Below are 23,626 nucleotides of genomic sequence, written 5' to 3'. Positions count from 1 at the left end.
ACTTGCTAGACTCATACTTGTGTGGGTTTTCTGTGGAAACATCTGCTTAACCAAAACACAGATTTGTTCGACGAACAAATCCTGGAGGACATTAAAGCGTTTCTAGGCCACCAGATATAGTATATTTATTTTAAACATCTTTCATTACTAATTTTGTGTTTTTTTTTTCGTATAAATTACATAACCTCGTTTTTTCACATGTTTGTTTTTTGCAAACTATTGTCAAAACACCTAGCTTAACCTAACCTCAATTACCTTTATGAGAATCTACATTTTGTAGCTTCCTAGTAACGTAATCTAACTTATAGAAATTAAAATAGAGAATGCGGGGACATAACTAGAAAAGTCACCGAAAATATTTGACCTATAATAACTAATTAGTATCAACCAACAAATGGGGGGGGGTGGGGGGGGGGGGGGGTGGGGGGGGGGGGGGGTGGGGGGGGGGGGGGGTGGGGGGGGGGGGGGGTGGGGGGGGGGGGGGGTGGGGGGGGGGGTTGCATGTCCTTCAATAAGCCCGAAAACGCTATAAATAGCAAAATATTTGTCGTGGATTGGCAATTTTTGGAGTTTTTAAACCAATATGTGACTAATATTTTGTGTAATTCGTTCCAGATTCAGTTTGCACTTGCTTTGCTAGGTTAACTAGTGAATACAAACACCACCATTATAAATTGGCTGAGCGTTAGCTAAGCGTCAATAGTAGATAGGGGACAGAGTGAATTTGTATTATGTTCACAGACACAACACCCTCTAAAATAAGTCCAAGTGTGTCATTAACTCCCGGTAACATTAACCCCCCCCCGGGGATTTCCTGGTATGGACCTAGATAACCTCCTGAGTACATTAAACCCCCTGATGTGTTAACCCCCCCGGTAACATTAACCCCCCCGGGATTTCCTGGTATGACCAGATAAGCTCCTGAGTACATTAAACCTCCTGAAATATTAACCCCCCTGGTAACATTAAACCCCCCAGGGAATTTCCTGGCATGACCTCATGTCCGAATTTGACCAGTCACCAAATCTCTTAACCCCCCCTTGGAAGTTCCTGGTATGACCAGATAACCCCCCGGAGTCTTATCCCCCGGTAACGTTAACCCCCCTGGGAATTTGTTCATATGACCAGACAATATCCTGACGAATTTAAACCCCCTGATGTCTAACCCCCTTAACATTAATCACCCCCCCCCGGAATTTCTCGCCTTGACTAGATAGTCTCCTGGTGACATTAAACCCCCTGTTCCACTTAAAATACTGCCTTAAGGTCGGTTTTTATTATGTTTATACTAAACAATTCAAGATAGCTGACCCGTGCAGACTTTTCTCCCGAGCTCATTCCTGGCTAAACCATAGGTCGTAGATCAAATCTGAGGGCACAATCGAAAGACAAAATTAAATTTCCAACAAGAAAGGTCCAGTCACTTTTTCTCGTATCTCTAACGGTTAAGCCACAAAAGGCCTTTGAAGTCAAAACTTTAAAATAATTCTGGAAAATTCGATGATAAAATGGGTCAACTTTTAACTCCCTAATCCCTAGTCTTAAGCTCGGACATAACCTTTCCCCGAATACCGCTTATCCCCGAATTTAAGGCACTTACTTTGGGGGCCTGGGGGCGTAGCCCCCAGCGAGCCGAAGGCGAGTCCTATATTATATACAGCCGCATATGTAACTGACTGACTGGACTGACTGACTGACTGACTGACTGACTGATAGGGTATACAAATTCTAACCCAACTTCTAGAAGTGCTGGAAACACCAAATTTTGCACACACGTAGCTGGAGTCCTCAAACCACCGGGAAAAAGTCTGAAAACCGGAATTTTTTACTTTTGAACCCCTCAAAAAAATTCGCGAAGTGACCCCTGTTTTGGCCTTGCAGCTTCCCTTTGAAGCCCGATAGCGGGCGAACCGTTGGAGCTAGCTTCGATCTGACGAAAAATTCATGGTCAGGAATGAAGTGAACTACAAAAAAGGTCCAGTGACTTTTTGCTCTAACTCCATCGGTTCGGCCGCAAAAAACGCGATTACATTAAAATATTTTGAAATTTTCGCCTAAACATTTTACCTTTCGGGCTCGATAGCGGCTAAAACGGTTTGGTCGTAGCTCAAAACAAATTTTCAATGGGATTTAGCAAATTGCGTGATCTACAAAAAAGGTTTAGTAACATTTTGCCCTATCATCAACGGTTTGGCCGCATTACGCGTTTTAAAGTATCGATTTTTTCAGTTTTACGTGAAATTTTGTTTTCTGGGCTTTATTGCAGGCAAAATTCTAATTTTAGCACAAAATAAATATTTGATTTTAACACTAATTAACGCGATCCTACAAAAAAGGTCTAGTAACCTTTTGCTCTATCTCCATTGGTTTCGGCTAATAAATGTAAATATTTCTTAATTTGTATTTAAGAATTTTGTTTCTAGAGTCGATAGCGGCCAAACAAATAGTTCTAGCTTAAATGCAAAAATGTTTATGACTACAAATTGATGGGATCTACAAAAAAGGTCATGTACCTTTTTGTTGTATGTCCTTCAATAAGCCCGAAAACGCTAATAAATAGCAAAATATTTGTCGTGGATTGGCAATTTTTGGAGTTTTTAAACCAATATGTGACTAATATTTTGTGTAATTCGTTTCCAGATTCAGTTTGCACTTGCTTTGCTAGGTTAACTAGTGAATACAACACCAACATTATAAATTGGCTGAGCGTTGGCCTAAGCGTCAATAGTAGATAGGGACAAGAGTGAATTTGTATTATGTCCACAGACACAACACCCTCTAAAATAAGTCCAAGTGTGTCATTAACCCCCGGTAACATTAACCCCCCCCCCCCGGGGATTTCCTGGTATGACCAGATAACCTCCTGAGTACATTAAACCCCCTGATGTGTTAACCCCCCCGGTAACATTAACCCCCCCGGGATTTCCTGGTATGACCAGATAAGCTCCTGAGTACATTAAACCTCCTGAAATGTTAACCCCCCCAGTAACATTAAACCCCCCCCAGGGAATTTCCTGGCATGGCCTCATGTCCGAATTTTACCAATCACCAAATCGCTCTTTTCCCCACCAGTGCAGACATTTATTCCAAGCGTTGTACCGACTAAACCATAGGTCGTAGATCAAATCTGAGGGCACAATCGAAACACAAAATTAAATTTCCGACGAGAAAGGTCCAGTCACTTTTTCTCGTATCTCTAACGGTTAAGCAGTAAAATGTCATTAAAGTCAAAAAATTGGATTAATAAATAAAATTTCAATAAATTAGGCCTAATTTAAACACCCAGACCCTAGTATAATTCTCAGATATTACCCGTCACTGAATTCCGCTTATCCCCGAAATTGGCCAACACCCAAATGGGGGCCTGGGGGCGTAGCCCCCAGCGAGCCGAAGGCGAGTCTAATATACTATACAGCTGCATGTGAAACTGACTGACTGACTCACTGATATATAGATACAAATTCTAACATAGTTCTAGAAATGCTAGAAACTTGAAATTTGGCACGCAGGTACCTTTTGCCGTATAACCAATAGGAAAAGTCTGAAAACCGGGAATTTTTAATTTTAAACCCCTCAAAAAAATTAAAAACCGGTTGAAACTGGTTAAAAACTGTTGTAGTTTTTTGCTTTCGAGCCGTCTAGCGACTAAACCGTTGGCAGTAGCTCAAATCTAATTTTTGAGGGGTTTTAGCAAATTTTATGATCTACAAAATGGGCACATTATAATTCCCTGCATTTCTACCTGTCCACCCGAAACATGCTCTCAAATTCGAAAATTTTGTCAAATTTTGACGATTTTCGCTTGTAGATTTTTGTTTGAGGCTCTGTAGCGTCTAAACCGTAGGTTGTAGCTCGGATCTGATGAAAAATCGTTAGTGGGGAATGAAGTGCTCTACAAAAAAGGACCAGTGGCTTTTTACTCTATCTCGATTGGTTTGGCCGCAAAACGCAATTAAGTGAATTGTTTTTGGAAATTTTCGCCTAAAAATTAACATTTCGGGCTCGATAGCGGCTAAACGGTTGGTCGTAGCTAAAAACAAATTTTCAATGGGATTTAGGAAATTGCGTCATATACAAAAAAAGTTCGGTAACATTTTGCCCTATCCTCAACGGTTTGGCCGCATAACGTGTTTTAAAGTATTGATTTTTTAAGTTATACGTGAGATTTTGTTTTCTGAGCTTTACTGTGGACAAAACCTTAACTATAGTACATTTTTAAAATTTTAATTTTAATACAAAATCAGGCGTTCTACAAAAAAAGGTCCAGTGAGCTTTTGCTCTACCTACATCGGTTCGGTTAATAAATGTCAATATTTAGTAATTTGTATTACCAGGTAATCCCCTGAGTAAATTAAACCCCTCGCAAAATTCATAAAAACAGCCTAGTGCAGTCTTTTGTCCTATGCTCTGTACTGCTTAAATTATAGGTCGTAGCTCAAATCTGATGGCATAATCGAAAGACAACATTAAATTTCCGACAAGAAAGGTCCAGTCACTTTTTGTTGTATCTCTAACGGTTAAGCCAAAAAATGGCTTTCAATTCAGAACTTTGATTAAAACTGGAAAACTCAATTTGACCATTTTAGGTAATTTTAAGATCTATTCGACCACAATTTGTGGGAATTTGTCTAGTTTTGTATTTTCTGGTCAATAATTTTTCCTCAGGAAAAAACCACGTATTCTGATAACCCTCGCTAATGCTAATCCCCCTCACTGGAATTACTCCTGAGTAAATGAAACCCCCTGATCAACTTAATAATCTGATAAAGATAAAAAATGTGTGCAAATCATACCGGTTCCTGATTTAGTTTGTATTACTATGATAACGAGTGACTAGTATACGTCTATTAGCTCACATCGCGAATTGGCTGAGCGTCAACGAAGCGTCTAAAGTACATAAGAACAGATTGAAATTGAACTATGTTCACAGACACAACACCCTCTAAAAGAGGCCCACGTGTGTCATTAACCCCCGGTAACCTTAAACCACCCACAGGGAATTTTCTGGTATGCCCAGATAATCTCCTGAATAAATTAAACCTCCTGATGTGTTAACCCCCCTGGTAAACATTAAACCCCCCAGGGAATTTCCTGGCATGACCTCATGTCTGAATTTTACCAATCACCATATCTCTTAACCCCCCCTCCCCTTGGGAAGTTCCTGGTATGACCAAATAACCCCCTGATGTCTTAACCCCTGGTAACATTAAACCCCCCCCTCCCAGGGAATTTCCTGGCATGACCTCATGTCTGAATCACCAAATCTCTCTTATCCCCGAATCTGCAAGCGCACATCATGGGGGCCTGGGGGCGTAGCCCCCAGCGAGCCGAAGGCGAGTCTAATATATATACAACCGCATGTGTAACTGACTGACTGACTGACTCACTCACTCACGTATACTAATTCTAACCTACTTCCAGATGAGTTAGAGACTTGAAATTTGGTACACAGATAGCTTTCCACGTGTAACCACCAGGAAAATCCCGAAAAGTGAGAATTTTTCATTTTCAACCCCTCAAAAAAATTCCCAAAAAATCGCGCATTCTTCACCCCTGCAGGCATTTTTTGTAAGCCCGATAGCGGGCGAACCGTTGGAGCTAGCTCGGATCTGACGGAAAATTCATAGTCAGGAATGAAGTGAACTACAAAAAAGGTCTAATGACTTTTTTGCTCTATCTTCCATGGTTAAGCGACAAAACGCTCGAACATTTGAAATTCCAGAGATTTTTTCGATAAAAATAATGTTTTCAAGCCTGATAGCGGCCGAACCGTTGGTCGTAGCTCAAATCTGATTGACCCATCAAATTAGCAAATTGCGCGATCTACAGAAAAGGTCCAGTAATCTTTTGCCCTATCTCGATTGGTTTGGCCGAAAAACGTGATTATGTACAATTTTGTTGTAACTTTTACGCGAAACTTTTGTTTTTGGGGTCGATAGCGGCGAAACCATTGGTCGGAGGTCAAAATAAGACTAACGTTTTATTTAGGAAATAAGATGACCTACAAAAAAAGGTCCAGTGACTTTTTACTATATTTCCCTTAGTTTGACCGCAAAACGCGATTAAGTGAAAATATTGGACATTTTCGCCTAAAAATTTACATTCCGGGCTTGATAGCGGCTAAAACGGTTGGTCGTAACTCAAAACAAATTTTAAACGGGATTTAGGAAATCACGTGATCTACAGAAAAGGTTCAGTGACTTCGGGAGTTTGGCTGAGCGTTAGCTAAGCGTCAATAGTAGATAGGGGACAGAGGAATATTTATTATGTTCACAGACACAATACCCTCTAAAAAAGGCCCGAGTGTGTCATTAACCCCCGGTAATATTAACACCCCCCCCCGGGGATTTCCTGGTATGACCTGATAACCTCCTGTACATTCAACCCCCTGATGTGTTTAACCCCCCTGGTAACATTAAACCCCCCCAGGGAATTTCCTGCCATGACCTCATGTCCGAATTTTTACCAGTCACCAAATCTCTTAACCCCCCCCCCTGGGAAGATCCTGGTATGACCAGATAACCCCCTGGAGACTTATCCCCCGGTAACGTTAACCCCCCCTGGGAATTTGTTCATATGACCAGACAATATCCTGACGAAATTAAACCCCCTCTTGTCTTAACCTCCTTAACATTAATCACCCACCCAGGGAATTTCTCGCCTTGACAAGATAGTCTCCTGGTGATATTAAACCCCCTGTTCGACTTAAAATACTGCCTTGAGGTCGGTTTTTATTATGTTTATACTAAACAATTCAAGATAGCTGACCCGTGCAGACTTTTCTCCCGAGCTCATTTCTGGCTAAACCATAGGTCGTAGATCAGATCTGAGGGCACAATCGAAAGACAAAATTAAATTTCCAACAAGAAAGGTCCAGTCACTTTTTGTCGTATCTCTAACGGTTTAACCGCAAAATGCCCTCAAAGTCAAAAGTTTTTACGAATCCGGAAAAAAATCTATGAAAAAGGTCAATTTTTAAATCCCTTGTCATTTACTTAATGTCCGGACTTAACCAGTCACCGAATTCCGCTTATCCCCGAATTTGCAAGCGTTTACTTTGGGGGCCTGGGGGCGTAGCCCCCAGCGAGCCGAAGGCGAGTCTAATATATATACAACCGCATGTGTAACTGACTGACTGACTGACTCACTCACTCACGTATACTAATTCTAACCTACTTCCAGATGAGTTAGAGACTTGAAATTTGGTACACAGATAGCTTTCCACGTGTAACCCACCAGGAAAATCCCGAAAAGTGAGAATTTTTCATTTTCAACCCCTCAAAAAAATTCCCAAAAAATCGCGCATTCTTCACCCCTGCAGGCATTTTTTGTAAGCCCGATAGCGGGCGAACCGTTGGAGCTAGCTCGGATCTGACGGAAAATTCATGGTCAGGAATGAAGTGAACTACAAAAAAAGGTCTAATGACTTTTTGCTCTATCTTCCATGGTTAAGCGACAAAACGCTCGAACATTTGAAATTCCAGAGATTTTTTCGATAAAAATAATGTTTCAAGCCCGATAGCGGCCGAACCGTTGGTCGTAGCTCAAATCTGATTGACCCATCAAATTAGCAAATTGCGCGATCTACAGAAAAGGTCCAGTAATCTTTTGCCCTATCTCGATTGGTTTGGCCGAAAAAACGTGATTATGTACAATTTTGTTGTAACTTTTACGCGAAACTTTTGTTTTTGGGGTCGATTAGCGGCGAAACCATTGGTCGGAGGTCAAAATAAGACTAACGTTTTATTTAGGAAATAAGATGACCTACAAAAAAGGTCCAGGGACTTTTTACTATATTTCCCTTAGTTTGACCGCAAAACGCGATTAAGTGAAAATATTGGACATTTCCGCCTAAAAATTTTACATTCCGGGCTTGATAGCGGCTAAACGGTTGGTCGTAACTCAAAACAAATTTTAAACGGGATTTAGGAAATCACGTGATCTACAGAAAAGGTTCAGTGACTTCGGGAGTTGGCTGAGCGTTAGCTAAGCGTCAATAGTAGATAGGGACAGAGGAATATTTATTATGTTCACAGACACAATACCCTCTAAAAAAGGCCCGAGTGTGTCATTAACCCCCGGTAATATTAACCCCCCCCCCCGGGGATTTCCTGGTATGACCTGATAACCTCCTGTACATTCAACCCCCTGATGTGTTAACCCCCCTGGTAACATTAAACCCCCCCAGGGAATTTCCTGCCATGACCTCATGTCCGAATTTTACCAGTCACCAAATCTCTTAACCCCCCCCCTGGGAAGATCCTGGTATGACCAGATAACCCCCTGGAGACTTATCCCCCGGTAACGTTAACCCCCCCTGGGAATTTGTTCATATGACCAGACAATATCCTGACGAAATTAAACCCCCTCTTGTCTTAACCTCCTTAACATTAATCACCCACCCAGGGAATTTCTCGCCTTGACTAGATAGTCTCCTGGTGATATTAAACCCCCTGTTCGACTTAAAATACTGCCTTGAGGTCGGTTTTTATTATGTTTATACTAAACAATTCAAGATAGCTGACCCGTGCAGACTTTTCTCCCGAGCTCATTTCTGGCTAAACCATAGGTCGTAGATCAGATCTGAGGGCACAATCGAAAGACAAAATTAAATTTCCAACAAGAAAGGTCCAGTCACTTTTTTGTCGTATCTCTAACGGTTTAACCGCAAAATGCCCTCAAAGTCAAAAGTTTTTACGAATCCGGAAAAAAAATCTATGAAAAAAGGTCAAATTTTTAAATCCCTTGTCATTTTACTTAATGTCCGGACTTAACCAGTCACCGAATTCCGCTTATCCCCGAATTTGCAAGCGTTTACTTTGGGGGCCTGGGGGCGTAGCCCCCAGCGAGCCGAAGGCGAGTCTAATATATATACAACCGCATGTGTAACTGACTGACTGACTGACTCACTCACTCACGTATACTAATTCTAACCTACTTCCAGATGAGTTAGAGACTTGAAATTTGGTACACAGATAGCTTTCCACGTGTAACCACCAGGAAAATCCCGAAAAGTGAGAATTTTTCATTTTCAACCCCTCAAAAAAATTCCCAAAAAATCGCGCATTCTTCACCCCTGCAGGCATTTTTTGTAAGCCCGATAGCGGGCGAACCGTTGGAGCTAGCTCGGATCTGACGGAAAATTCATAGTCAGGAATGAAGTGAACTACAAAAAAGGTCTAATGACTTTTTGCTCTATCTTCCATGGTTAAGCGACAAAACGCTCGAACATTTGAAATTCCAGAGATTTTTTTCGATAAAAATAATGTTTCAAGCCCGATAGCGGCCGAAACCGTTGGTCGTAGCTCAAATCTGATTGACCCATCAAATTAGCAAATTGCGCGATCTACAGAAAAGGTCCAGTAATCTTTTTGCCCTATCTCGATTGGTTTGGCCGAAAAACGTGATTATGTACAATTTTGTTGTAACTTTTACGCGAAACTTTTGTTTTTGGGGTCGATAGCGGCGAAACCATTGGTCGGAGGTCAAAATAAGACTAACGTTTTATTTAGGAAATAAGATGACCTACAAAAAAGGTCCAGTGACTTTTTACTATATTTCCCTTAGTTTGACCGCAAAACGCGATTAAGTGAAAATATTGGACATTTTCGCCTAAAAAATTTACATTCCGGGCTTGATAGCGGCTAAACGGGTTGGTCGTAACTCAAAACAAATTTTAAACGGGATTTAGGAAATCACGTGATCTACAGAAAAGGTTCAGTGACTTCGGGAGTTGGCTGAGCGTTAGCTAAGCGTCAAATAGTAGATAGGGACAGAGAAATATTTATTATGTTCACAGACACAATACCCTCTAAAAAAGGCCCAAGTGTGTCATTAACCCCCGGTAATATTAACCCCCCCCCGGGGATTTCCTGGTATGACCTGATAACCTCCTGTACATTCAACCCCCTGATGTGTTAACCCCCCTGGTAACATTAAACCCCCCCAGGGAATTTCCTGCCATGACCTCATGTCCGAATTTTACCAGTCACCAAATCTCTTAACCCCCCCCCCTGGGAAGATCCTGGTATGACCAGATAACCCCCTGGAGACTTATCCCCCGGTAACGTTAACCCCCCCTGGGAATTTGTTCATATGACCAGACAATATCCTGACGAAATTAAACCCCCTCTTGTCTTAACCTCCATAATCGTAGCTCAAAACAAATTTTCAATGGGATTTAGCAAATTGCGTGATCTACAAGAAAGGTCATGTAACATTTTGCCCTATCCTCAATGGTTTGGCCGCATCACGCGTTTGAATGTATCGATTTTTTACGTTTTACGTGAGATATTGTTTTCTGGGCTCTGTGTTAGCGAAACCTTTGAAGTTAGGGTAGAATAAAAAATCGCATTTTAATACGAAACAATGTGTTCTACAAAAAAGGTCCAGTGACATTTTACTCTATCTTCCATGGTTTAGTCGTAAAACGTGATTATGTTGAAAATTTCACTCAAAAACTTACCTTCTGGGCTCGATATTGGCCGAACCGTTAGCCCTAGCTTAAATGTAAAATTTTTTGTAACTAGCTATTCATAGGATCTAAAAAACAGATTCAGCAGCTTTCTATCGTTTATCTTTCCGTAAGCCTGATAAATGCTCTAAATGACAAATTCTTCGTCGTTACTTTTAGGTGTTTTAAATTTTTCAACTTTAATTAGTGCGCTTCATGATGGTTCCAGCTTGACCTTGTATTACTACGTTAACGAGTGACTAAAACCCCCCTCCACGTCGGGAGTTGGCTGAGCGTTAGTGAAGTTTCAATAGTAGATAGGGACAGAGTGTTTTTTATTATGTTCAAAGACACAACACCCTCTAAAATAGGCCCACGTGTGTCATTAACCCCTTGTAACATTAACCCCCCCCCTCCGGGAATTTATTCATATGACCAGAAAATATCCTGACTAAATTAAACCCCCTGATGTCTTAACCCTCTTTAACATTACCCCCCCTGGAATTTTCTTGCATTACCAGATAACATCCTGAGTAAATTAAACCCACTGATGTCTTAACCCCCGGTAACATTAAACCCCCCCCCCCGGGAAGTATCTGGTATGACCAGATAACCTCCTGAGTAAATTAAACCCCCTGATGTGTTAACCCCCCGGTAACATTAACCCCCCCCCCCAGGGAATTTCCTGGTTTGACTAGATAATCTCCTGATGATATTAAACCAACTGTTCAACTTAAAATATTGCCTTTTAAGGTCTGTTTTTATTACGTTTTATAATAAACAATTTACGATAGCTGACCTGTGCAAACTTTTCTTCCGAGCTCATTCCTGGCTAAACCAAAGTTCGCAGCTAAAATCTGACGACGGAATCGAAACATAAAATTAAATTTCCGACAGGAAAGGTCCAGTTACTTTTTCTCGTATCTCTAACGGTTAAGCCGCAAAACGCCCTCAAAGTCAAAAGTTTGGGTAAATCCGGAAAATTAAACTATGGTATACATACGTCCTCTGACTTTGGTTAAAACCATATTCTTCTTGTCTCCAAATTTTCACGAACACATAACTTAACTCTTCTACTACATCAATTGATTAATATTATACACCACACATCTTTTGGCTGAGCGTTTAGCGAAGCATTACGACCCGTAAGATTCTCGAGAACGGATACATAAAATTTGGAAACTTCACGTCTGAATTTAATCAATCACCGAACTACGCTTATCCCCGAATTTAGCCAACACCCAAATGGCCCCCAGCGAGCCGAAGGCGAGTGGTGTCTTATACATTTAATGAGAATACATTTACAAAAGAGGAAGGTAAGCGTAAAACGTGCGTGTTTCTCATTACAATATTATGTATTTTAAAATGATGCAATCACAACATTCAGTGGATTGTGGCACAACATGTAAAGAATGTACAAGATGTGATAAAAAGTTACTAGCCAGCTTCTTCAGCTAAAGCTCAAAAATTAATTTAACACCATACATGTAATAATTCATACATTGTTATTCAGGAGTGCTGAAAAGTTCCTTGCTAGCTCATTTTAGTTAGAATTGCAAACCGAACTTAGTAATATTGTAAATATGGTCACACAGGAATGCTAGCTCTTTCAAGTTGGAACTGCAAATTGAATTTATAAACACATGATACTTTGTTATGCAGGAGGTGCTGAAACTTTCCTCAGTAGATCCTTTCCTTTGAAATCAATTAGAAAATAAATGTATACTATTCTATACAAAATCAGATCTTATTACTCAAAGATATACGAGTTTCGGAACGGCATAGCCTAAACGTAACAGCCTAAACCTAACTCCTTAGAGGTTTCATGTATTAGTATGAAAGTCTATTCATACAGTCATTATTAACTTTTAAATTGTTAAGAGGACTTGGTGAACAATCTTAATTGAAGGCATGTAGTAGTTGAATATTAATAGCGGTCTAGTTTAATATTATTAATTTGTTAAACAAAAAGGTAACAAGGTTTATAATTACTGATACATGGCTTCGTAGCCATGATGATAGTCAGTATTAAGGGGACTTGAACGCTCCATATAAACCCATGTTAAATTAGGTACTTTTGTGTCCCATTATCTTAGAAAGTAATAAAGATACCAACCTGATATTTTTATCACTTACTATGTGGTCCTATACAAAACTACTGATCTATTTTTATGAACTTATAAACTCTGTTTGGCCGAGTTATGATTTTTTTTATTTAGTGAGTTCAAAATAACCCTGAAATATAGACTATTTTTCAGTAAAATGAGGCCTAATAAGTCAATACTTGTTATAATTGTTTCTTTGTAGATCAGTAGCATCATAGATAAGTACTAAACATCCTGTACAAATTTCAGCTTGTTATCTTTAGTACTTTCAGAGAAAACGGGTCATTTGTGTGAAAAATCAAAATTTTCGGGAAAACGCAAAAAACCAAAAAATTTAGATAAAAAGTATATTTTTCACAATACTTGAGCTCTAAAACCCTCCAGGAACATAATGTTCATCATTCTCCTCTTCCTCTCCAAGAGCTCTCCTTCTTTTCTTCACTCGACTTTCCTTGGTCATCACTACTACCTAATTTCTCCTTTTGGAGTAGTAGGCCGAGGCCTAACTGTTGAGTCCATCTGGTGAAACTGAAGGTAACCTTTTTATAAAACCTATTACCTTTATTGGTACGTTTTTTAAAGATTCCTTTAGGTCTAGTCATTATATTATCAAAGATCACTTTGAAATAAAAGTCTATAAACACTGAGTCAACTTCCAATAATAACAAAATATTGTCAGAACAACAAAGTTGCTAGGTTACAAACAATTGACAATAACAAAACAAGCAGACATCTGTCAAAACTGCTAAGGTCATAGAGAAACAAAACCTAAGGGTAAGTAAATAATAAATCAGTAAAATCAGCACTATAAGAAAGCTCAACACTGGATACAGCCGTCAATGGCGTTGCAGAGGCAACTTCAAAAATTTATTTGAAGCATTTAGAAATTTTTGTGAGTGATAATATTAATATCATTGTATTCCGAAAATGTCAAACTACAATAAAAAAAAAATAAAAAAAATATATGTTAAAAATAATTTTTTTTTGTCCAAGTCCCCTTAAGCAATACAATTTTAGATATATCAAACATATGAAACAATAAAACATATTAATGCAATACATATTTTTTACAAAAACTGGAGAGATCTATACGGAACGATATGGAGTAAGATTTTCACAAATAATGTGCTAACATGACGAATTTCATTCATCAATAGATCGATATTATACTAGTAATTTGTATTGGTTATGAATAAAACCTGATACTTTTTATAACAAAAGGATGTTTTGACGGACTTCTCTGGATACACAAATAACAAATAATTGCTTGAAAGTGTATACAAATAAAATTGAAATAATAATAAGAAAATAATCTTGAAGTACGTGTTTACGAAGTAATGAAAAATGTTATAACTAGTCTACTCTATATTTCGGTATGTTAAGCTAACACTGAACGAATTAATGATCTCTTTTTGTGTGATACAATAAGCTAATTAATTACGGTTTTTATTTTTGCTACGTACTAGTAATATCAGTCTTAGAATAATATATAATGCTAATAGTTCCTTTGCGATCTGTTTCAATTTTGTGTAATTGTGATGCTAAAATTAATTATAATGTACATGTATACTGGTAGTAATGTTAGTGTTGAATAATATATAAGTTTGTCACTTATAGGCCCAATGGAGAGGTTTAAATTTTGTATAACTGTGATGCTAAAATTAATCACAATGCACATGTATACTGTTGCTAGTAGTGTTTAGTCTTGACTCATAGTTTGACGCTAATAGGCTCTATGGTAGCTATTTAAATTTTGTATAACTGTAAAACAGCTGTGGCTTATTAGTGTCATGCACTACAAGGAGTTACGTGACTAGCTATTCATTACGTTGCTATAAATAATTACTATAATTTTAGTAAATAACTAGTTTGTTGTAATATTGTCTAGGCATTATCTAAAAAATGGCCTATGTTCGATTACTAAACATTTGAAACGAATACACTATTGATGTTGAAAACAAATCTTAACGATTCGTACATTAAAAACCTCTCGTTGATAAGAAAATTTAATGGACTTGTTCCGATTCAATATCAAAACGTACTAAATATATGTTTTCAGAGCTTTAAGCGTAATGCTAATAGACGACATAACTTGCAGCGTATACATACATGTAGTTACACTAGATAATTTACTTTTAATTATTATTTATAAGGGACCAAAATATTCTGAGCACTTATATGAATGACAGGCAAAATGTTCAAACATTTGTTCTATTTAGATTTTTGTAATTGTTTTATTGTAATACGAGTAAAAACACTTTATTACAAAAGTGGGTATGTCTTAATAGATAATGTTATCCGAAGATCATTGTAATTATCTTTTATTAATAGTATTGTAATTTAATATCAAAGAATATTTTAGATAATATGTTTTCTTGGAATTTAATTAAATTAATAACTTTTTAGGGCAGATAATCATTATTTAACCAATGTGAATAAAACGATATACGAGTATGTACAAAAGAGAACCTATATAAGCAATAAAAAACTTTGGTAGATATCATTCCTTGTTAAAACGGGTTTCAGAATGAAGGATGTGAAAGATAACGACTCGTTGTCACACATTTTTCAAAGGGCTTAAAGAGGACAAAGGGTCACAAATGACAGGTGTCTCCCCATTAAAGTAAAGACTGCTGTTTGCCAGACTCTTCTTCTCCATGTTTAAATCTTTACGACTAGCAGAAAGTTTGAAAAACCTAATAGTGAACTCTGTTTGCATGATGATTTAATTTAAACTTAAGTAATTTTCAATTAAAGTATTATATGATTGTTTTTTTCCATCAAATACACAAAATTTATTGTATGTAAATTTTGTAAACATTAGATTTATAATGTTATGATCATGTATAATACTGTCACGCCTCCTGCTCAGCTGGGGCGAAGGGGTGTACTCAGGAACCAAACGCAGCTCAGATTACAGCAACTTTATTAACTTAAACAACAACACTTCCGAACCCACGGACACCACGCGTCACGACCATCACTAGGCTAAGCCCTACACTAGATCGGCCCTCAGGGAGCTCGGACGTCCGCTCGCGCCGGAGTCCTCTGACGTACACACCGCCTCGGGCGCTCACCTTGCTGACCTCCCCCTCCAGTACTTCCAGACGGCGGGAACATGGGCCCCGACGTCACACACCCCCAGCCAAATTAAGGGTGGTTGTTGGGGTGGATGCCCTCTAGGAGTTCGTCTTCTTCATTCTTCCAGGCCCTGGCAGCTGGTCCCTTGGTTGTGTTCAGCTGGGCGGCTGGGTCACGTGCACAAGTTACCATGGCGTCTACCCTCACGTTTCGCCGCGTATCGCTAACAGTGTGGCTAGCGGTCGGGGTTTCTCCAACAGTCAATAGTTGTCTTTAGATGTGGAGGAAACACATGGGAAACAACGACACTGCGGCAGCCACTTCTCAGGGACAGTCATTTACACTGGCACATAAAGTCTCTGGTGTTGGGACGGCTCGATCACACATAAAGTCTCTGGCGTTGGGACGGCCCGATCACACATAAAGTCTCTGAAGTTGGGACGGCTCGATCACACATAAAGTCTCTGGCGTTGGGACGGCCCGATCACACATAAAGTCTCTGAAGTTGGGACGGCTCGATCACACATAAAGTCTCTGGCGTTGGGACGGCCCGATCACACATAAAGTCTCTGAAGTTGGGACGGCTCGATCACACATAAAGTCTCTGGCGTTGGGACGGCCCGATCACGAGCCTCAGTCGTTCGCTCCCATCGGTACCGCTTCACTAATACATTTCCAGGGAAAGTTTATTAATTTTAATGTTATTCCAGCAACAGGCAATGAATCGTTCCTCACAAAGGTTTGCCTTCTACAAAAACATGTTGTCCTACGAGAGCCTATCTACCTACTCTAGTTAGCAATGTTTGCTATTGGTGTAATCGCATTTATTTGACAGAAACATTAGTTCATAGAAACTTACTCTTAAATACCCGCGGTGGTGTCCATTCCCTTATATTATACATCTATCCTTACGTGTAGGTATATTCGACATTTTATATTACAAATACATTAATCAACTTTACATGTCTTTATAATTACTTGAAGCGAGAAATTATAATTGTATATGAATAAATGAGTTCATGACACATTCCGGAACCATTCAGCTGTTCTGTGCGAGTCATACAAAACAAAATATATTAATCCTCTATATTGCCCTTTCTTATGATCTAGTACAATGACGATATTCCAATTCAAACATGATAATATTATTATTAGAACTATTTACCAAATTACTAACTAGTAATTAATCCTTATTATCTACCCATACTATAACTTACTATTGCAAAAAACACGTTTTTTTTATAGATAATAACCTTACAAAGTGGATATTATTATAGGGACCCAAACTAAATAATTGTAATTATAAGTCCACGATAAGGCTATTCTAGATATTTGACATCTTCCTACTCATTAACATAGACAAGTGAAACAAACTATAGTAGGACATTATAAGCGTAAACCATGTACTACAGGATACAGATATTTTACAGTGCAAGAGGTGGTACAAAAGTTTTGTAACTGAAGTTGTGAACAGCGGCAGTGTCTACGTGACAAAAGTAGCTGTGGTCAGCAGTAGCCGTCCGGCCTCTCTGGTCACCTGACCTCTCGGGTCACCTGGCTCTGAGCTACTGGACTTCCCACCGGTGTTCTAAGACTTAGCATGAAATGACTTTGTTTTTCAACAAAGCTCTTATCTCTTAAATTTTATTCTTTACATACATCTAACTACCTTTTAACATAACTACCTCAATACCACACAAGAATATGTTAATAGCTAACTATAGGCTACCCGAACAACTTATAAGTTACTTTGTATGCATTGAAAAGTTAATACTTGATTATTTTTATTCCCCAAATTACAAACAAATTACAAAAGTAATTACTTAGTTCTTAACATTGGTTAGCATAACCATATACAACATTTGGTTTCGTATACGGTGTTACAATCTTAGAAACTAACTTGTCAACGCTTAATTCATAATTACGTTAATGACAACTGGAAGAACAATATAAATTATTATTAAATGTTTTACATCAGTGTTATAATACAATAGGCAATTATATTTTACTAACAAATTATTATGTCATTGCGACGTACCAATCCTCTTAAACATTAAGTCTTAACCTAATCTAGGAATTCTAAAACTATTTCAAGGGTCCCCTGTATTTACAGAATAATTATGAGTTTACATTTTAATTATTATTAGTCAAAATCAACTTCTAACCATTCCACGCTGATATTGGCGTATGTATACGTACCGCTGAAAACAGAACATGTATTTCACCTAGTCAATCATAATAAAAAGTTTTGGAATATAAACTCTTATATTAGCTAACACTCATATTCACATCACATTCACTCTGAGTGGCCACTCGGTTTTTTTTCATTCAAACTTTCACACTCCCCACATTTTCATTCACACACTGGACTTACATGTTTACGAATTCATGATAACAATAATCTCCTGAAATAATATATTTTATTAATCATACACTATAACGTTCACAGTTATACAGTTTACCTCCGAAGTTTACCTATGGTTTACAACGATTACCTGGTATCCTTTATACCTGATCACGAAACTTGGTCCCACCATTCAAGAGTGATTCTCAGCTCCTTTCCATCGACCTCCGTGATAGGTAAGTTCTTTGGCAAGCCATCGTCTCTGACGTCACGTTTGGCGGTCATCGCTATGTCGTCGCCTTTTCATCTCGATACCTTGGATCTCCAGTTTACCCATAATCCCACGACGTACCGACAACCAATCAGAACCAATATTATTAATAATGCCACAAAATAAATCCACAATAAATTGTTTCCTGATTCGGGGAGAATATTTCATTTTCTGCTCTCACAAATGTTCCTATACCTAAGCCTACTAGATGGGGATTTCTCACAACAATTATGGTTAGTAAACAAAAATAAATGGAGTGCAGCACGGCTGACAGTGATGTATACATGCCCCTCTCCACTGACAAAACCTTAAGCGTCGGGCTCTCTAACTTTCTATGTTCTGAAAAAGATAAATTCCAGTGCGGCAGCTGACTAGGCCATTCGTTGTCTAAGCATTCGTCTAGTGTCTCGAAAGTGCTGGAAACATGATTAATTTTAGAGGTGATTTTCAAAGTTTTTAATTTTGACCTCGAAGCTGGAAGTATGTGTGCCACAGCTAACTTATCCGCTTCCTGTCTACACGGATAGCTTTCTGAAACCAAAATGTGGGAGTCAGCGACTAAGCTACAATCACACGGCACTCTCACGTGTAGTGCACCCAGGCTCTTACGCTCTGTTATCTTAACTGTAGTGTTCGAAGTGTACCTGCACACAAACTCTAAATGCTCAACAATATGGGTTAGTACATAGGTGAAGTCGTCTATCTGGGTGATAAGTGGCACGTCACCTGACACACATGAAAATACACATAGTGAGCTCAGCTCTTGAATGGTCGCACCCATAAATGTTTTTCTAGGGCAACGTGAACCGGACACGGCGTCACCGGCGTATCTAGGGACATAGCATAGTGGATTAATATTCGGCTGACAGTGCTGCAAGGCTACCATACTACCATACTGTCTTCACTGTTAACCAAAAATGACGTTTCCTGCTTAATGGTACAAGTCTGGTTATTCCACGCGAAAGGTATTATTAAAGGGGTATACAATCTCCATTGGGACGTAAGTTTCTTGATTGGAATCTGCAAATTTATTAGGATTGAGTTACCAGAAAATTACACAATCAGCTATTTCTAGCTTAAGGTATTTAGATACTTCCCCCACTGGTATCGCTAGGTCATAGCTGTCCGCTTTTAATGCAACTGTTAATTTTGTTAAATCCTCTCTTAGCTTATCTGCAGTTATTATAGAATTCGGGATCTTCCCCTCTCGACATTGACTCAATATCTCTAGGCGTGTAACAAGTTGTAACAATTGTAACAGACGTACTGTATGGTGCGCGCTCACCTGTAACAAACTAAAACTCTTGTGATCATTTCTCTGTTAGTTTGTGAATTCCTGCTTCTGAAATCGATCGATTAACTTGGTTATGTTAACGCCAACATCCACGACACGTGCGAAGGTCCTCTCTACTTCTGCACTGTAATTCTTCATACCTAAATTGACATTCTCTATTTCTGAAAAGGCTTCAGTTACTTGCTCACTTAAGCTATTTTCAAATTTTGACATTAAATATTGATTAGTGAATAAAGGTTTTAACTGTCGTTTAGTCGTTACTACTCCACAGCACCAATGGGCGAAATCTCCTATCACACTTAAACTCCTCTGGACTCTAGCAGACATACTATTAGACTTTACATATACATCGGATTTCCCACTGAGGCTCGAGTTCAGCCATTTCACTTGCTGTCCTATTCTTTTATCGGCCTGAAGAATCCATGCGAACAACATACATTGGGGATCATTTAATACTTTGTTACAAAAACCATTATTCTCTGGCAGTGACAAATGAGCCATATCGACCTCTGGCAACACACTTTGATACACTAGAGGAACTGATGACTCGTACATCACCATCTCGGGTATCTCTTTCCAGTACATCCCTGTAGTTACAGATATCGGCACCCGGGTGTCGCTGTGCATCCCGGTAACTGCGACTGCACACAAAATACACTTACACGTAACTAGATACATCACCGCTATCTGGTATTCCATAGTCGCTCACCTCGTTCCTGTCTCTGTCAGGACTTAGGTACACACACAAGTAACACAATTAAACAAGAAATAAAATGTTAAACACTGTACGATAAATAGCAATTATTGGAAAATTATTAAATCAGTTCTGAGAATAAACGTATATGAATATATATAATGAACCACGATTATGGGACTCAAGTTGTCTTCAGTTCACTTATGTCCACGCGACACCGACACTAACCGAACTAATTGTCCTCAGCAAGGTCTTCACACTCTCCCCTTCCGTTCAAACTTTGATCTTGCTGACGGCACGTTCATAGTTCATTCACCGGCTATTGATTGTCGTGAAGCACACCTTCATGAGTTCCTCATTTCGTGCACTAATGTTAAGGTTTTTACTACCACTCACTACAATTCACAATAAATTGGAAAGTCCAAAAATTGAACATGGTCCTACATTAATAATTATTAATCTACCTTTTACTAAATATTATTTACAACTACTTTTAGTCCATTTTGTTTTGTTTACCATAACCCTCTCACAGTGTCCTAGGGTAGTACCGCTTCAGCCGACTAACGTGAATTGTGTCCTGGAACGGAGGCTTCTTTCCTTTGGTGACTAGTATCACGTAGTTCACGTCCGATAGCTTAGCCTCGACCTGGTATGGTCCATACCATCTGTGTATCAGCTTAGTCGATCTACCCTTCTTGCGGATGGGAGTCCACACCATTACTTGATCCCCTGGTTCAAATTCCACATGTCGATGGGTCCTATCAAACCTCTGTTTCTGCTTCTTCTGTGAACCGCTGATTATCTTCTGTACGTCTTCACGGCACTTCTGAACTCTCTCCAGCACTTCCTCGACTTGTGGGTCCTCTGACGCATTTTGGCGTAGGGACACGTCTATGGGGAGTCGTGCTTCTCGACCATACATAAGGAAGAAGGGTGTGTGTCGAGTTGTCTCTTGTACAGATGTGTTATAGCTAGAGCAAGTAAGGCTTACATACAAATCCCGGTCTCTCTGGTTAGTGCTGACATAATTCGACAGCATTTGGGCCAAAGTACCGTTAAAATGTTCTGTCAATCCATTACACATGGGGTGGTAGGCAGTTGTAAATACTGGTCGTATTCCCAATCCTTTTAACAATTCTTTCACCAAGGAGGATGTGAAATTCGTCCCCCTATCTGACAATATCTTCTTTGGGCATCCGAACTTACAGATTATCCTGTTTACTAGGAACCTCGCTATTGTTTCAGCAGTCGTGGTTCTCGTTGCCTCGGCCTCTGCCCACTTTGTGGCGTAGTCTACTGCTACTATTATATACACATTCCCTTTCGCTGACCTCGGAAACGGTCCCAAGAAGTCCACTCCTATGGTATCTAATGGCTGTCCCACGGGAATAGGTTGTAAGAACCCTGCGGCTGCTCGTTTGGGTGTCTTGCGACTCTGGCAGTCCGGGCACGTTTTTACGTATCGTTCAACTTCCTTAACCATATTTGGCCAGTAGTATCTGCTTTTTATCTTGAAGAATGTTTTACTGAACCCCAGATGGCCGCCAGATAACGGACTGTCATGACATTCAAATAACACCTCATCTCTGATACTTTTTGGGATCACTAGTAACTTCTTGTGACCTACATGTGCGACATTCTTCTTATATAGTAACCCGTCTTCAACTATAAAGCTCTTAGCCAACCGTCGATCTGCGCTAGCTGCTCCGTCGGGGTCTTGAACTGCTTCTATTATCCTCTTGCAATCGGGATCTTCTCTCTGTAGACTGGTGAGATCTTTCAGGTTAATTGCTAACATTGGGATATCATTGGTCTTGTCCTGATCCTCCAGATCGTCTACCTCTCCGTGATTCCTTGATAGACAGTCTGGTACCACGTGCAATCTCCCTTGCTTGCGTTTAATCTTGTAATCAAATTCCATAAGTTTGAGAGCCCAACGGCCCAGTCTGCCCGACAGGTCTCTGTTCTTGTCTAACCAACATAGCGCGTGGTGGTCCACCACTATAGTAAACTTTCGGCCCCATAAGAACTGCCTAAAATGTTGCGCCGCCCAGACCACAGCGATGCACTCTTTCTCAGTTGTAGTGTATTTCTTCTCGGCATCCGATAACCTTCGTGAACCATACGCTACTGGAAGCAATGTCTCTCCATCCTTTTGCATAAGGGCTGCGCCTACTCCTTGGTCACTCGCATCAGTGTGCAACTCAATGGGCAACTTTGGGTCAAAATGTCTCAGAATTGGAGCTGATGTCAGGCGCTCCTTCAGATCTACAAAGGCTGCCTCCTGTTCAGGACCCCAATGGAATCTTACATCCTTCCTGGTAAGATGGACTAAAGGACCAACTACCTTAAAGAAATCCGGCACAAAAGATCTGTAATAATTACACATACCAATAAAGGATCGCAGAGTTCTTAGTCGTCTTGGAGCCTCAAAGTCTTTTACTACTTGTATCTTGTCAGGGTTTGGACTTATACCTTGGGCGTTTACCGTATGTCCTAAGATCTTGACTTCGCTATACCCGAACGAACATTTGGTTGGATTAAGAGTCATAGAGGCTGATCTAAGCCTTTCCAAGACCTGCCTTAATCTGCTCAACATGTCATCATATGCTGGTGCCATGACTAATACGTCATCGAGGTAAACCAGACAGCTCCCCCATTTCAACCCTGCTAGTACCTGGTCCATACATCTCTGGAACACCGCTGGGCTAGTCTTGAGTCCAAAGGGGGTACATTCCCACTTCCAAAGGCCGTCTGCCATTATAAAAGCAGTTTTGTGCTTATCCTCCTCCTTAATTGGTATTTGCCAATAACCAGAGTTCATGTCTAGGGTGCAGAACCATTGACATCCGTTCAAGTATGTCAATATATCTCCAATTAATGATAAGGGATACGCTAGATCTTGGATACATAGGTTCAATTTATGGTAATCTACACAGAACCTCCATGTGTCGTTCTTCTTCTTTACGAGTACAACTGGAGATGCGTAAGCGCTGTTACTTTTCCGAATGACTCCTTTCGTTAGCATTTCATCCACCTGCTCCCTGATAATCTCTCGCTCACGATGCGACACCCTATAGGGAGGTTGATGCACTAGGGTATCGTCAGTGAGTGGAATGGCCAGTTCACACACGTTTGTTCGTCCTATTTGAGATTTATTCCAGGCAAAGCGGTCTCTAAACTCTGTCAGCAGTTTAAGTAGGGCTTTTCTTTTCTCTGGGGATAATTGCGGATTAATATCTATGTTTACCTCCTCAAGCTCGCTCTTTTCTTGTCTTGCTCCCTCGACTTCGCTGGTCGGTTCTTCTCGCAGTTCACAAATTTCATATACCTCCGCTAACACTTCGCCTCTTTGTAGGCACTTTTTATCATCTGCCAGATTCA

Source organism: Homalodisca vitripennis, chromosome 2, assembly GCF_021130785.1.
Source record: "Homalodisca vitripennis isolate AUS2020 chromosome 2, UT_GWSS_2.1, whole genome shotgun sequence".
Classification (NCBI taxonomy): domain Eukaryota; kingdom Metazoa; phylum Arthropoda; class Insecta; order Hemiptera; family Cicadellidae; genus Homalodisca; species Homalodisca vitripennis.
Note: the sequence above shows the minus strand (reverse complement) of the source record.